Genomic DNA, 14674 nt, shown 5'->3' with positions numbered 1-14674 from the left:
AGAAGTTACAGCACAACAAGTTCAAGGATCGAGTGCTCATGTTGAAAAAGTTACAAGAGTTGAACTAGAGATTGAAGATCTGGGGAGTTCAAGTGAAGATGACTATGAAGAAACTCAATCTGAATCCGAATTAGATCCAACAACTCTTGGAAGGGGGAAAGCACAGCTGAAAAAGAAACCGTTAAAGAAGAAGAAAACATCAGATGAAGAAGTTTCACCTTATGTACCAGATCAACCAAAGAAACAAGAAAAGAAACGAAAGGCAGTTCAAGCTGGAGTAATCCCAAGAAATGTTAGAGCAAAGAAAGCTGGAGCAGAACCATCTAAAGAAAAGGGAGGAAAATCAGAAAAGCATGTTCAGAAACCAAAAGAACCTGAAGTTGAAACCATAAAGGAGCCAGTAGCTGAAAAAGAAACTGGTGGTGATGATTATGTAGAAATCATGGGGTTTAAAACTGTTAGTCCAAATTCTCCTCCACAAGATAAACCAGGACCGTCACATCATAAAGATCCAAAGTATGATTACATTTTTGAAGGTCTTCCAGAAGCAACAGGAATTTACACAGAAGATATGCTTGAAGAAGACTTTGACATGTTCAATGATCAAGCAGTTAAAGAGCTATTACAGAAGGTCAACAAGCTAGAAAAGGAAAAGCCAAAAACAGAATTGGAACGTGATATTCTCAAGAAACAGGTTGATAAATTGATGAAAGCTTATGATCAAATCAGAGAGGCTTTGATAGAGCAAGAAAAATCTATGAACAAAATGAAGGATGATGTTCATGATAATTCTAAGATGTTTGAATTATTGACGCTTGAGATCTCTTCATTAAATGTCAAGATAAAGAATCTGGAGGATGTGAACCAAACATTAAATCAGCTTCTTAGTGAAATGAGTGAAGCTTCGTCAAATGAAATGAAGGCGATGAAGCTAGAGATGGAAGCCATGAAGGCTGACAAAGTGATGAAAGATGAACAATTTCAGATGCTATGTGCTTATGGAAAGTCACTTGAAAATGAATATTCATGCTGCATTTGAAGAAATAGAAGTGAGAAAAGCTAATGAAAGAAGAATGGAGCGTGAAAGACGTCTAGCTGAAGAAGCTACTCAAAAGAACAAAGGTGTGATTGATGAGACTCAAGAAGCTGGTGGATCATCAAGCCAACCTGATATTGGTGGTTCATCATCACAACCAGATATTGAAATGATTGAGGTTGTGGAAGATCAGGAACAAGAAATTGTTGATAATGAACAAGAAATGGTTGAAGCTGAAGAAGTTCAGGAACCAGACTACATGATAGTTGGTGAGTCTTCAGAGCCTGTTAATATTAATAATATTCTTAGAAAGGTTGAGATTATTCAGAGAAAAAGAAAGGCAAGAGAAGTGTTGCTACTAGAATGGAAGACACAACAATTTGTGTTGGTTGGTGATGCTTATCGTGTGCCATACAATGCAAAAGAAGTGGCTCAATTTCTAAAGATTTTTAATCTGAAAAGAAAGGGAAAGATAGCTCGTGGAGAGATAGTTGATGAAGATATGAAGAGTTGTTTGGTGATGAAGAAGAGAAAGAGGAAGATAATGATGATGATAAGCCTGATGATGGTAATGATAAAGATGACAAAGGAGATGATGACAATGATCAAAGTGCTTCTAGGTTATTAGTCAAAGATTCAATTGTACAAGAAAGAATAGAAGAGCTTTTGAATGATGAGATCAATGAACAAGAGGATGACATACAGAATGAAGCATCATCATCTGGAAAACAACACGCTGATCATGTACTTCTCTCAAACCCAACTGTTATTTATCTGAACATTCCACAAGAAGGAGAGGTAGAGGTGAGAAGATCAAGAGCTGAAATTTTAGAGGAACTGGGGTTAGAAGATGGAAAGTTCAAGTTTGATATTGAGGATGAAATTCCTCAGTCACCAGCTAAAGATTTCGAACCAAGATATGCATTTGAAGCAGATCATTATGATGACGTAATTGTCGAAGATGCTTCAGATTCATCTGAAGATGAAGTTGATTTTCATTATGCTGGGGTTGATGAGACATTTCCTTGTCACACCCCGATTTCCACGTGTCTCACCGGTGGGCCCGGTGGGGGATTACCGTGACGATGTTGGTAACAATATAGTCAAACCACACAATTATATAATGCACAGCGGAAGCTTAAGATAAATATATAAACTTCAACCTCTGGTTGTAATATCAAATGTATTACAGAAGTTGAATATATCCACAGCGGATCAAAATAAATAAATAATGTTCATTCAGACACGGCATCGAGTTTGCGAGACTATTCGTGATGCTTAGGCAGCTAATACCAGCCAATTTCGTCTAGCACCTGCACTTAATCTTTTTGGGGAAAATACGTCAGTTTACACTGGTAAATACATTCAACTGACACATTTGAAAATGTTTATTAAAATTGATTTGAATGCACAAGGCACAAACTCTTTTATAACTTGGGAAAATTATAATAAAATCTTGTGAACGTTTTACATGTTCTTTTATGCGTTCAGTAGCCCGGGTCGTGCCGGGTTAAAGATTTATAGACACACCACGTTTGCGTAAAACCGTAGTATAAAAACCAACGGCTACGTCTTTTAATTTAATGTCGACACTTTATACCGGGTGTACGCCTACACCGGGATGTCGATGGTCGTGGCCATTTCGTAAAATGATGCCAAGGATATCCGGGACAACGGTCATTAAACCCCCCAAAGGCTTTTAAGCAACAAATCTGTTTAAATGAGCCGATCATATTATTTAATTAACCACCTAAGCGATGGATGAATATAATGCTCAATCAAGCGGTATTAATATACCGTAACCCAAGCCCATATAGGGGAAATAAGTTAAAGTATTTACCTTTGCAAGTATATTTCCTTAATTGGATTAAATCACCGATAGCTTTTACTGGGGCTCCTAATCTGGAACGAAGGTTTTAATTAACCTCTTAGAATCCTAACGAGTCGTTATATTGGCCGTAGCCTAGACCGGTTGGTTCCGATATATATATAGATATGGTTTAATCGCGCGAAAAGGCGAAAACCGGGAATGGAGTGTGATTCTGACCCAACAAGTTCAGAGACTTGTTTTATATGGGTTAATGGTTCACACTCTGGATTTTGGGGTTCAAATAATACAATTTGACCCGTATCGGCTAATTTATGAAAACTAGTTTCATAAGCCGAACCGTGCGCGCAATAGGCGAAACGGTTAACCACGAGAGTCGTACGCTTATTTCCTAAGTCAATATGCCTTAAATGGGTTGTGGTATCAGTAGGATACCTTCCGTGACGCCCGTAACGAGTTTAAGTTAATATTATGCCCCGTAGGGGCTTTTCGGTCATTTTAAAGATTTTTAAAGGGCTTTTCGAGTTCTACAGGAAATCTGAGTTTCCCGAACAGCTTATAAAGCTTAAAAGACTTTATTTATTATTTAAAATCAGTAGCAACTGGAATCGGGTCAAAAGACCTTGTAGAACTCATGTTTTGGCCGAAAAGGGCATATTCGGTATTTACCGAACCGTAGCCATAACCGCAGGTTATGAGCAAGGTAAAAATTATTAAAAATCCTTAAAATTCCCAAAATATTATTTCAATACAGTGGGTAAAAGTTTTGGTGATGAAATCTTGGTTTAGATAGGTGTTATGCTAATTGCGCCGTTAATTAATAAAGTTTACTTTAAATGCGCCATTTAGCATAACTCTCATTCTAGACCTCGGATTGACGTGAAACTTTAAGGACATGCTTATAATTTAGTAAGCAAGGTTCTGGTCCGTTCACGCGTCCGAAATACTCGTTTTATTTTCAAAATGGCGTTACAGTCAACTTTTAGGCGATTAACGGAAATGCGCAAAAGACTCGGATAGCTCATGAACCGATCACAGAGGTTTATACCATCATGTAACCTGGTCCTGAGAGAGTCCTAAGGTATATCTATACCTCACTAAAACGGGTCAGAACTGAAGTCAATGCAAAAGTCAAACTTTTGCGACATTCGGCTCCGAACCGGGTCAATATAGCAAATGGTCGATTCAAACGAGCGCAAACAAGTTTATATACTTATTATCATGTTTTATAAGTGTCAAAACAGGTTTCATAACATATACATTACAGATTATGCATAAATCGCTAAAATAGCTTTCCGTTGACTTTTTAACCGCACGTTTGACTCGATATTTGACATAGTTAGAGTGGTGATCAGGGGGAACCTTTTTAGAGGTTTATTACCCACATAATTACCTACTCAAAACTACTTTTGATCCGTCATAAGACTGAACCATTTGCAAGTTATTGTAATGACAACCGTTAGTTACGACGGTTGAGTTTCTAAGCTAATACTATGGAAATGTATGACCAAAATGGTTATGAATGACTTACAGAAGTTGTATCTTGATTATGGAACAGAAGAGAATGCTAGGGAGCTCTTGGAATGATCAGATGGAAGTGTTTGAGTTGTGTGAATGTTGTAACCTCAACATTGCTATTTATAGTGCTCAAAGGACCTCAAGATCATCACAACTCAGCCTACATTTGATCATGGATCATGGGCAGGTGTCCCTAAGGTGTATGGGTCGAGTAGGGGGCACCCATGCCTCATTGATTGATGTTTGGTCGTTCAAATGCTCCAAAAGGCAAGTAGTTACAACTTTCTGCATCTGGGCGTCTAATGCGGCCCGCATGGGAGTTCCATGCGTTTCTAATGCGGGCCGCCTGGGATTTAAATACCAGGCGAGTAAAAGAGGAGGCTCGCGGCCCGCCTCAACTTAACCACAAATGCAATGCGGGTCGCGTGTGGCCTGTTTTTCAGATTTTTTAAAATCTTTTGAAATGATTACGAAATCTTGGTAATTAATAACGAAATCTTTCGTAATGATTTACCTGACCTTTCGGGTTTGAAGGGGTAACTTTGCGGTTTGGCCCTCGGTTATTTACCGATAGGGGCCTCGTGTTATTTACCCGCATTATTAAGTCCCTGGTTAGTTTATTAATTATTTGGAAAGCCTTAACTTTCACTGTTGACGCTTTTAACCCTTCTCATACGAATTTGAGTATAACTCTTTCGTTTTAAGACGGAACTTCGCGGAATTTATACAGTATATTCTAGTGAGCGTATAATACTGTTACGAAGCCTTGGGAACGTTAAAGGGTCACTCAGAGGTAATATTAAACATGTTGACATAGTTAACCCCTGTAGTTCGTAATCTCTCACTTTCTTCCGCGTTTCGCTTCCGTATGATTTATGATTTATTCGTTTGAAGGTTCAAGCGTTATTTAGGGTTACTATACAGTATATTTACCCTTGTTGACATTTATAACCCTCGAATTGATATACTTTCAAGGTTTGTCAAAATTGGTCCTTTATTTAATATCAATGCCACGTGTAAACCAATGACACGTGTTAACACATTATTGGACACAAAAATTCGAGGTGTTACATTCCTTCATTTGCTGAGATGTTTAAAGACAGAAATGAAGATGAAATCAGAAGAAAGATTGTTTAAAAGATCTCCACTGAGGGTGTTCCTGAAACCGTTCATAGAGAAATATCTGCAGAAGAAAGAAAGAAATGGTTCAAGAATATGCCCAAGGAAAGAAAGACTCTCAGAGCTCTCCAGTACTTCACTCACAGCAAAAAATTGTCATGGGGAGATATTCTATCGTGGGGGTATCTTGAAGATTTGAAAGTGTATGCCATTAGGAGAGAAGAAGGAGTTCAATACTTTGAGTTCTTATCTGATATTGCTTCTCTACCTTGGTGGGATGTGGATGAGTTGGTGAAGACTAAGAATATCAAACAGTTCTACTTTGGTCCTGAAGTTCGTCTACATGATCAAGATTTGTGGAACTACATCAAGTTGCAAGCAAAAAATGGTTATCCTGATTGGAAACCACAGTATCCGAAGCAGATTGTAAGAATCTTGGAAAATGGAGAAAAGGATATAACTCTGGATGTAAAGCTGCCAAAGTGTTTGAAGAATATGCCTCTTAGAGCCATCGAACAAGATTTTCATGATATATTTCAAGGATGGTTTTACAATGAAACAACGGCTGAGGCAGTGATATCTCTTTTTGACAAGTCCACCGGAGAATCTAGAAGAATCAGTATATTGGATCCTATGTGGCTTGTTAACTACTCAAAGAAAGACATTGATTGTTTATTTCTTAACAAGATTGTTTATGAGAAAAGAGATAAAGCTCAAGCAATGCAGTATCAATCGATAGTGGATGTTTGCTTCGCTCAAGACATCAATTCTGGTAGATATTGGAAGAGCAAATGGAGAAACAATGAAATTGATGAGTTCTTGAAGAGATACAAGCGAAGTCAAAGATCAAAAGAGATAGCAAAAAGAGCAGCTGAGCTGGGAAGACGAAGAATGGGGTATGTGCCACCAACAGATCAGACGCCAATTGAATCTGAAGAAAACAAGATTCCGAAATGGGATCGAAAGCGTGTTGGTGACCCAGAGTACAGGAAATGGTGGTTGACTGAGGGCACACACAAGAAACAAAGAATGTTAGAAGAAAGAGAAGAAAAGAGGAGGCAGAAAGCCAGAGAAAGAAGACGTAACAGAAAGAACTGAAGACTATGCTGGAAGGAACTACAGCTACATCCGAGGGGGAGTCTGTTAGTACAATAACGTCTGTAGCTTCCGTCAGCATGTAGTCATGTTTTGTATATTTGTGAATAGTTTATGTTTGTATGTATGTCTGTAAAGCAAGTCAGGATATGGCGCGTTATTTTGTTAAGTGCTGACATTTGTTGACCATGCTAACCGATCAGCTAGCCCAGCCGATCGAATAGGCCAATCGATCGAACAGGCCAACCGATCGAACAACATGTTCGATCGGACAGCAGGTCAGCCGATCGGCTAGCCCAGCCGATCGGCCAGCACTCACTCTATCCTGACTCTGCCTATATATAGCTATTCGATCAGCTCATTTGTAACTTTTGATACTTTTACTCTCTGGCTAACTCATGTCCGTCTGAACTCTCTAAGGAGCTTGTACACTTTCACATTCAAGTAATAGAAGATCAGATAGTAATTCAGAGTAGAATTTGTTCTCGTATATCTGTTGTGTGATTACATGAATTCCACACATTAATCATATCCGATTCAACTTAGCTTCCGAAGAAGAAGATCCTATCCGAGGGACCAACACATTAGTTCCAAATAGTAAGCCAAGGTACCAAGCCTATGTGAAGGCTCAGTAATTGTTTCCTCGCTCATACATTGTTGATTATATATACATGTAAAATTGGGTGATTACATGATGGCTTATGGTGCTATGTACCTCATAGACAATTATGGAATGATTGTCTAACCTACTTCATAACTTTTAACAGAAAGGAATGCCGCCCAGACGAGACACAAACACCAGTACATTACCAAGAACAGAAGCTGAACTTCAAGAACGCATCTCTCAGGCAATTGCGCGGCTTGAAGCCTTCCGCTCTGAACACAGCGGTGGCACTTCCGGAAATAACCCTCCAACTGGCTGCACTTATAAACAATTTCTGGACTGCAAGTCACTGAATTTTGATGGCACAGGAGGTGCCGTTGCGTTTGTACGTTGGGCGGAAAAGACTGACTCCGTGGTAAGAATGAGTAACTGTTCACCCCAGCAGAGGGTTACCTTTATCTCAGGGTTATTTTTAGATGGCGCACTCTCCTGGTGGAACCTTCAGGTTCAGACCCTTGGTGCAGATGCTGCTTACGCACTGAGCTGGGACGAGCTCAAGGAAATGATGGAAAAGAAATACTGTTCTAGGGCTGAAATCCAGAAGCTTGATGTGGAGTTCTGGAATTTGAAAATGGACGGACCGAAGATTCCGGAATATGTCCAACGATTTCACGACTTGTCTAGGGTCGTCCCCTACTTAGTCAAACCGGAATTCAAAAGGATTGAACGATTCATTTGGGGACTTGCGCCTCAAATTAGGAGCTTGGTCACTGCCTCAAGGCCTCCAACCATCGCAGAGGCTATCGATTTAAGCGTTACACTTACTGAAGAAGCTCTACACGCGGGAAAATTTTCGGAATCTGAGGATAACAAGAAAGAGACTCATGTGGAGTCATCAGGCAACAGAAAGAGGAAGTCTTCAAGCCTAAAAATGAGCACCCGAGTCAGCTATGGAAGCTCTAAAGCAAACAAAAGAAAGAAAGTGAATCCACCGCATGACAGGAAAACTGTTGAAGCCACTAATAAGGCCTGTAGTAAAGGTTACTCGGGGACTAAGCCAAGGTGCGGGGAATGCAATTCTCACCATAAAGGTAGATGTCTGAGGCCTAAGTGCGGAAAGCGTGGAAAAGAAGGGCACAACAAGGATGCCTGTTGGGCGAAAGACCCAGATGGAAGAAATAAGAGAGTACCAGGTTGCTACAAATGTGGTGAAGCAGGGCACTTTAGGAAAGATTGCCCTAGGAAGAAACAAGCAAGGAAGGGTTTTCACGATCGAAACTCGTGAAACACGCTAGGATCCAGATGCGGTTACGGGTACGTTCCCTATTAACCAACCTTATGCATCTATTTTTAATTAATACTGGCATCAACTTTAACCTTGCATGCTTAGAACCTAAGAAACTGCATGGCCTAGTTTCGAGTAAAATAGACGTTCCGTATTCTTTAGAAATGGGCACATAGAAGGCTAGTTTAAGCAGACAAAGCAATTAAGGATTGTAATTAGGGACTCAGAAGACCGGAACCTTCTGTTACCATTGACTTGAGAAGTCGTAATATGATAACCAGCATGGATTGGATATCCAAGTATAGAGCCTGAGAAGATCCCCGTTATGAAAGAAGTTCCAGAAGCCTTTTCTGAAGTCTTGCAAGGAACGCCCTCCACAGCGTCAAGAGGAGTTTAGGATAAACCTCGAGCCAGAAGCAGCACCAGTGTCGAATGACGTCTTACCGACTAGCTTCGTCTGCGAAGCATGAGCTTCTGAAATAACCGCAAGAGCTGCTAGACAGAGGAACTTAAGAACATGACATCCTTAGCTGAGGACACAAGGAGAAAGTTGATAGTTTCCATTATGCATATATTCCAGAGAATTGGATATCAAGGACTGGTATCCTTTGCCAAGGATTGATGCCATGAATCGACCATCATCAGATCCTAGTTACCACTCAAAGATCAACTTGAGGATAGGATGCCCACAACTGTGAATACGAGAAAGAAATATCCTAAAACGACCTTTAGGAACTCGCTTCGAGCATTATGAGTCCCTTGTCGTACCATTTGGCTTAACACATGCATCGACAATATTCACGGACCTCATGAATTGAACGTGTAAGCCATACCTGGATAGATCATGATTATATTGGTTGGCTACATTCTTATATGGCCAACGACCAAGGAAGGTTGTGGGCAACAGCTGCAATTTACCTTGCAGCTCTTAGAGAAAGAACAATATGTGCTATGATGACGAAAAGCAGATTTTGAATTCGCGAGGTAAGAACTTTAAGATACATGATGGAAAAAGAACGAGATTCATGCCAACCCTGCAACCAAGAGCTAAGGAGCTAGAGTTGCAATTATGTGACGTTCTCGGCAAAGTCTCGATTGTACGACGATGCAACAAGATCACAACATTGCATATGCGGCACATTGATTAAGGAATCATAAGAAGAAACCTTGAGCTAGATGCAGTAATTGCGCGCTGCAAATTTGACGTCATCAACTGAAAGAAAACGCTGCACAATCTTTACTGATCGCAAGGGTTGCAGCACACCATTGATCATAAGAACTTAAATATTAACATAGAGGGACTAAGCTACTGAACGATGCAAACTGTATGGACATGATATGTAATTGTGTGATAAACTTGGATGAAAAGTTGGAACACTCACTTGCCCTTAGTAGAGTTTTCCTACAACAGTATTTATCACACTGTCATTTAAACCGCTCCGTGTGAAGCTTTAGATGGAACATAATAAATTGATCCCCATCGTGTTGATCAGAGACCGAGAATAAACAATCTACTGGCCTGAGTTGGTTCAGGAAGAACTAGAGGCAAACCGTTTAGATATGTGAGCATATCAAGGCAGCCTGCAGAATACAGAAAGATTGCGCCGATGAGCGGCGGAAATCGTAGGAATTTGAAACGAGAAGTATGGCTTTAATGAGAGCCTCGCCTAGAGAAGGCATGGTGTGATTTTGGAAAACGAAAAGGTTGAATCCCCGGTGTAGGGATCGGGATCATTGCTCACAAGATGAAACTTCCAGAAAAAGATCAGTAGTGATCGCGACACATTCATATGTTAAGTCTTCAGAGGAGTCTGACTCAAGGAACAGTCGTTGTTCCCACAAATAAGATTCACGTCAATGACAAAAACGACAAAATTACTATAAAACCTGTTAAGGTTATGGACCAAGAGTCCACAAGACACCGAAAGGACATAATTGATTTACTTGAGTATGATAGAATTTATAACATGACCCAGAGTACATGGGCACATGAAGACAAATGTTAAACATAAGTGACCATATCTGATTCGCAACTCCCCCGCGACCAATGGCATCGCTTGAATTTCGGGACGAAATTCCTTTAACGGGGGGAGACTGTGACAACCGTCACTTTTCCGTACATTCCGTACACTAATTAAACAGTAATCTGTACTGTAATAATTGTGCATGATCTAGTTTACAAGACAAATGAATTTTTGATTACTGTTATATACATACAATGGCATTTCATATTCGTTGCTACATGCAACACGATATAGTGCTAATAATGCACAAAACAGTATTGGCACCATTATTAGACAAACAAAAAAATACTGACGATGTTCAGTACATAGACAGACAATATTTTGAGGCCCAATATGAGCCAGAGACTAAGTGATACACTAGTATAGTGTGTAGGGAAATAAGGACCACAAAAATGCTTTTCTAGGTGATAGATAAAGTGCCGGAAAGTGCCTAAAACACACAAAAAGTGCAAAATTCTGCAGAAAATAACTAAAATTCAACTATTTTCAGCATTTAAACATCTAATTATAGTGCAGAAAAATGGTTTAATGGTCCAGAATACTTTCCTAAGTGTCGGGAATCGAAACTATCATAAAATATAACATAAAGCACACTAAACTGCGCTATTTAGCACTTTAACGGAACGGTATCGAACCGAACAACCGGACATTACCCGGAACACTAAAATATTACTGGAAGCATTGTTTTAGTGTTACAAAGCTAGTTACGGTAATCGAACATCATATTACATCTAATAAACATTAAATACATAAAATACCTAACTAGCACCATTACTTTCCAACTAAATCAAGTAACTAACCATTAAAAGTTACACTTTATCCCCCCCCCCCCATTTTTGATGGCCGGTTAGGGGACATGGGTCCCACACAATATTTACTTAATATATTTTACTAGATCTTGTTGGAGAATATACCAACATTTATGCCATATGCCATTTGATTGTTGGAAAATAATACTTATAACCACAAGTTCATGCCTCATTCTCATACTTCACCATAAACACCCAATTCCTTCTTCTTCTTTGCTCCATGGCTACGGCCCAACACCACCACCATACACTCTCCATTTTCAATCCATCTCCATCCATTCTAAGCATATTCTAAGATGTTTGGAGCCTATCTAGGAAGGTTGCAAGCAACGGAACTTGAAGGACCTTCACCATTTGCTTTTATCCACCTCATTTCTTCTCTTGATCATCCCTAGCCTTGAGCTAGTGGTAAGAACACTAATCTTTCTATTTTACATCTATTTCAAGTGGTTAAAAGAAGATACATAATGATAATCTTGAAGAACACTAAGAAACTTGAACTTGAAACATGAACATAAGCTTGAATACATAAGAAATCTTAATGTTTATGTGTTGTTATACTTGTTGATTGTTGTTTACTCATGTATTTGATGTTGATCATCATATGATCTTGCTAGATCATGATTAAAAACATAATCTAGCAAGATGAGAGGATGAAAGTGTTAAAGATTAATGAATCATCCTCACAAAAGTCATGAACTTGAATGAATAAATTGTTTTCTTGATAAGTGATGAACAAAGTAAGTTTAAAGTCTTGTAGATCTAAAACTTCAAGAGTGATTTACTAAGAAACCAAGTTAAAAATACAAGTTTTACTTAATCTTGGATTTTAAATGAGTGAACCTTATTTTTGGTGATTAATAAGGTGTAGAAACATGTGTGTAACAAGAAAAATTCATAAAGAAATATTTTTAGAAAATGTGACTACAAGTTGTGAAGATCCATTTTCCTTAAAAATGATGTTTTTAAAGAATCAATCACACTTTGAAGGGTAACTAAACTTACTAAGTACACTAGTAAGTTACTACAAATTTTTACAAGGTTTCAAGTTCATGACATAGTGTAAATTTCATATTATTGACATATGATAAGTGTTGAATGATTTGTTGATGATTGGTGATGATTTTACAAAAGAAAATGATATGCTTGAAAGCATGGAAACCTCCATTTTTAGGGTAAACTATGGCAAAATTTTCTAAAAATACCAACACTTAGAAAATATTTTCTAAACAAGTGTTTACAAGTGTATTTTTAACTATGATTTTCCATACAAACTTTGCCATAGATTTTTGTAACAAAAATACAAGCATTGGAGGTTGGTTTTTACAAATAAAAATGGGTAAATATGTATTTAGAATATATATTTACCTTTAAGACATTTTGTGTGATTATGTGAAATAGTTATATTATTTTAGGGAAAATAATATAACTTACAAATACCAAGAATTTACAACACCAAAATAATACCAAAAATTACATGGAATAAAAATATATAAGTTACACACTTGATATTGTAAAACCAAACGCAATAACGTAACTTACGAAATATTCCGAGAAGCACCGTTACAACATATTTTTGGTAAATATTATTTTGGATACAAAAGAAACGAAAGTATGATTTTTATTATTACAAAGTATATCATATTTTCGACAAAGAGGAAATATATTACTTTTGGAAGTAAAAATATATTTTCTTAGAATATTTAGAAGATATATGATTTTTGAAGAAAAATATATATTCTCTTGACGATACATTATTTTGGACAAAACAAGTCTACGTATATTTTCTAAGTGAAAATATATTATTTTGGAAATTACAAATACAAGAATACAAGAATACATGTATGAAATACTCCCATCCTTGGGAAGGAAACACGAAAACAAATACTTGAAAAGTATTATAACTCCGGATGACGTAAAGACATAAAGAAAACGTAACTTAAAACATGAATACTAAGGCAAGGCACGGCCCGCTCGTCTAATAGACCCTAGCACATTGTAGGTAGTCGCATTTGCTGACGAGATTTGAGTTACGAGTACTGAAGACGCAAAACAGTGAGTTCATGCTCCCCCTTTTCTTTAACTGTTTTTGGTTTTATAACTCTCGGGGGTGAAATACATGTACAAATACTTAAACGGTATGAAATGCCTATGAAATACTAGATCATGTAAGCATAGACTTAATACTAAAAATGCCATAAAGTCTTGGTGAAAACTAGTACCAAGCCATTAAAAACATTCATTAATTAGGGACGAGGGTTAGATCTAACGGGTACGGCCGAACCCCACTCATGGCCAAAACTAGTACCTAGTAGTGCTTCGGAGTCCCAGTCGAGGTTAATCGACACAGTCGAGGTTAATCGATACAGTCGAGGGAAATTGACACAGTCGAGGGTAATCGACACAGACAAGGAATCAGAACGAGTATTCCAACAAGGAGTCATAACAAGTACTCCCCATGTCCTCACATGCCTTAAAGTCCTTGTAAAACATTCATGTTCATACACGTTTTTCATACCTGTTTACAAAAGAGTCTCTCAAAGATTTACAAGAATTACAGTACACAAACTAGACGCATGAACTCGCTTAAATTTTTGTTGATGTTTTCCAAAATTATATGTATTTCAGGTAACAGGATGGATCTTGGACGCAGGTGTCGTAACTAGAAGTTTAGATGTCATCCACTTTTGTTGGTTTGTAACCTAGTCGAAGGTTGTGTTTTAAAAACTTGAATAAACAATGTTTGTAATACATAAATTTTATGAATGGATGAACATCGTTTTGATCATGTAGTTGTTTATTACGATTGAATGCAATGATATTAAACCGGTCACACATCATACGCTTCCGCAAAAGACAGGGTGTGATATTACATATTTGTGTATTTTAAAAAAACTCATAACCATAATAAATAAAATTTAAATATGTAAGTAAATAACACCAACCTGATGTATACGCCTCGTATGGATTTGTTAAAGGTGTGGTTGGCAAGATACGTCGATCAATGTTATTGATATAAGAGGATGAACGAATTGGTGTTACAACACGGCAATCATTTGTATCGGATACTGAAACATTGGATGATCGAATTACGTTTTGTCTTGTGTTTAATTTGTTAGTCACATTATGTCTCTTATTATCTTCATGTAGTTTCTTTAATCTTCTTCGTTCAGCTGATTTTTGATGCTCAACATCATTATAAGCAACTGAAAAAAATTGATATCCAGAAATTATCAAATTATACACTAATAAACAAATTCCTTTCTAAAAAACCAAATAATTTACCATTTGTAATGTTAAACAAATTTTAAATGCAACATTATATTCATGTGTACAAAAATAAAAAAATTACCATT

Source organism: Helianthus annuus, chromosome 11 (genome assembly GCF_002127325.2).
Source record: "Helianthus annuus cultivar XRQ/B chromosome 11, HanXRQr2.0-SUNRISE, whole genome shotgun sequence".
Lineage (NCBI taxonomy): Eukaryota > Viridiplantae > Streptophyta > Magnoliopsida > Asterales > Asteraceae > Helianthus > Helianthus annuus.
The sequence above is the reverse complement of the archived record's forward strand: the minus strand, read 5'-3'. Positions refer to the sequence as shown.